This window comes from Nicotiana tabacum, chromosome 5 (assembly GCF_000715075.1).
Source record: "Nicotiana tabacum cultivar K326 chromosome 5, ASM71507v2, whole genome shotgun sequence".
In the NCBI taxonomy this organism is placed as follows: domain Eukaryota; kingdom Viridiplantae; phylum Streptophyta; class Magnoliopsida; order Solanales; family Solanaceae; genus Nicotiana; species Nicotiana tabacum.
This window is the reverse complement of record NC_134084.1, coordinates 1,684,317-1,687,080: the sequence shown is the minus strand read 5'-3', so window position 1 is coordinate 1,687,080 and position 2,764 is coordinate 1,684,317. Positions and strand designations below refer to the sequence as shown.

Below are 2,764 nucleotides of genomic sequence, written 5' to 3'. Positions count from 1 at the left end.
CGTTGTTGCCGCCGGGTTTACGTTGAAGGGGAGCTATGGCGGCTGCTAGGGTTTGGGGGTGTTTGGGATCGTCTCTGAGAGAGACGATGAAACCAGGGGGGTGTTTGGATAGGGGGCGGGGTAACAGGGTTGGGCTTATATACGACTTAGGGGTTTAGATCCTGGCCGTTGGATCAGGTGAGATCGATTGCCAGGATCTATTCACTGAAAGGGCGCGACATCGTTTGGGCGTAGTGGTGGGTGAAACCGGATATGGGAATGGATCGGATCAGGTCAACGGGTCTAGGGGATGTGATCCTGGCCATTGATCCATTTGAGATCAACGGCCCTGCTCAACTGGGACAGAAACTGTGTCGTTCGGGCACCTCTGAGGAGACGGACCAGTTTAATTCATTGGGCCAGCTCGTTTGGGTCTATTTTTATTTTAATTTCTTGGCCCAAACCGAGTATTCTTACTATTTTCAACTCTTTTTCTTTTTCTACTTTAATTAACAATCAACAAAATTCTAAAATAATTTTTGTAAAACCAAAATTAACCTACAACAATGTTAAACCTTAACAACAATTAACACACAAGGTCAAATATTTAATTAAAAATAAAATTACACCACGACACACATAAATGACAAAACACAACAAAAATGCATATTTTTGTGATTTTCTTTCTTTTAAAATAAAACATGGTTTAATTGACTCCACAATGCACAATTAAATCTTGAATGCGCATGCTTTCTTTTAAAATAAAATATGGTTTAATCTACTCTACAAGGCACAATTAAATCTTGAATGTGCATGCAACATATATCAATCACAACAACGACAAGCATTTACGGACCAAATAATTACCAAAATGTCACGTAAATTCTAAAAATCGTACACAGATGGATTTTGTTTTTATTTTTTGATTTCTTTTGGAGTAATTTTCATGAGGCAAAAATCACGTGCTCACACTGTTCACGACTGTTCATGGGGTACTGTTCTGAATTCCTATTTTATGGCCCTAAAATACCAAAAAATAGGAAGGATCATGGAGAAGTGATGACTATTGTTCATTACGTTGGGCCTAAAAAAAATTAGGCGATTTAAAGCCTGCCGCTCGAATACACGAAGATGACGTGGATATTAGCACACGAAAAATTAGAAACCATCCCGAATTCTTATTTACGACTCTAAAACGCCAAAAATCAGGTACAACCATGGCGAAGTGATGAATATTTTTCTTAGGTCATTTTTTATGGCCTCAAAAAATTAGGCGATTTGGAGACTGTCGCCAGAATTTATGAAGATAGCATGGACATGAGCACACGAAAAATTAGAAATTGTCTTGAATTTCTGTTTTATAGCCCGAAAATACCAAAAATAAGGGACGGTTATGGCGAAGCGATGACTATTATTTATTAGTTCGTTTTTTATTGGCCCACAAATTATATGCGATTCGGAACCCGTTGCCTGAATTCATGAAGATGACGTGGACATTAGCATATTTAAATTTGGAAATCGTCCTAAATTCTTATTTGATGGCCTTAAAATGCCAAAAAAATGAGGAATAACCATGGCGAATCAATGACTATTGTTCATTAATCTTTTTTGAAGTGCCCACAAAAGTTTTGGCTATCGGAGCCCGTTGCCCGAACAATTGAAAATTTTCAGTTTTTAGCGCACGAAAAATTGAAATCACCCTGATTTTCTGTTTTATGGCCCTAAAATGCTAAAAAATGAGGAACGATCATGGCGAAATAATAAATATGGTTCATTAACTCGTTTTTGATGGGCCTAAAAAATTTTAGGCGATAAGAGCCCTTCGCCTGGATTCTTAAAGATGACGTGGACATTAGCCCACAAAAATTTAAAATCGTCTTGAATTCCTATTTTATGGACCTTTATAAGAAATGATCTTGGTAATAACTTAAGCGATCATAGATAATACATGGACGATTTTTACATAACACATAAACAATTTATGATTTACACCAGTATCTCTCACTTTATAAAAAAAAAGAAGTTGTATGTTCCTTCGGATAAATCATGTCCTTAATGATTTAATAGAAGTCTTGTTTCAATAAACAAAAAAAAAAAAAAAAAAAAAAAAGCAGATCCTAATGTTTTTGAACAAAACAAATCCTGTACTGAATTTGATTGTAATGTCGTACTGATTAATAATGTTTTTAACAGCAAACTACTATTTTCCTTCTTCATTTATAACTGCAATAATTGTAGTAGGTAAAAAATTAACATATGCAGTTATCACTTGAAAAGTGATTTCTTAAAAGAGGTATAATATTGGACTGAGATGGTTGTTGCGATTTAATAAAAGGAGGTAAAAGTATCAAGACTGAAAAAATAGGGGAAAAAAAAGATAGGGCCCAACCGGGTTCGAACCGGTGACCTCTTGATCTGCAGTCAAATGCTCTACCACTGAGCTATGGACCCTGGATGGATGATTAATGCTGTCTTATTTTATTTATCTAATAAAGTTAGGACCTTTTATTGATTTGTCAAGAGTCAAAATTCCAACTTTAATGGTAGATTAAGCTCCTAACCATCCTTTTCCCATAAATTAAAATTCAACACAAAATAATTTTAAAAAAATAATGAAAAATAGAGTTGTGACATATTTACGCCGCAGTAAGAGACCAAATTTTCTATGATTATGTCAAATTTTGCATTTGATTGTATCCATTTAGTAAAATTGTCGGCCTACGAATATAACTTTGGTCCTTCTAGTGACGTCAGAAGTCGTTTTGACATAATATTTTATCTTTTT

General features: G+C 35.1%; 1 non-coding gene across 1 annotated transcript; it reads right to left on the bottom strand.

The window, feature by feature from the left end:
- Window positions 1-2,358: 2,358 nt before the first annotated feature.
- Window positions 2,359-2,430, bottom strand: TRNAC-GCA (transfer RNA cysteine (anticodon GCA)). Its single transcript has one exon. It is a non-coding gene; the product is annotated as a tRNA-Cys (tRNA).
- Between the last annotated feature and the right edge of the window lie 334 nt (window positions 2,431-2,764).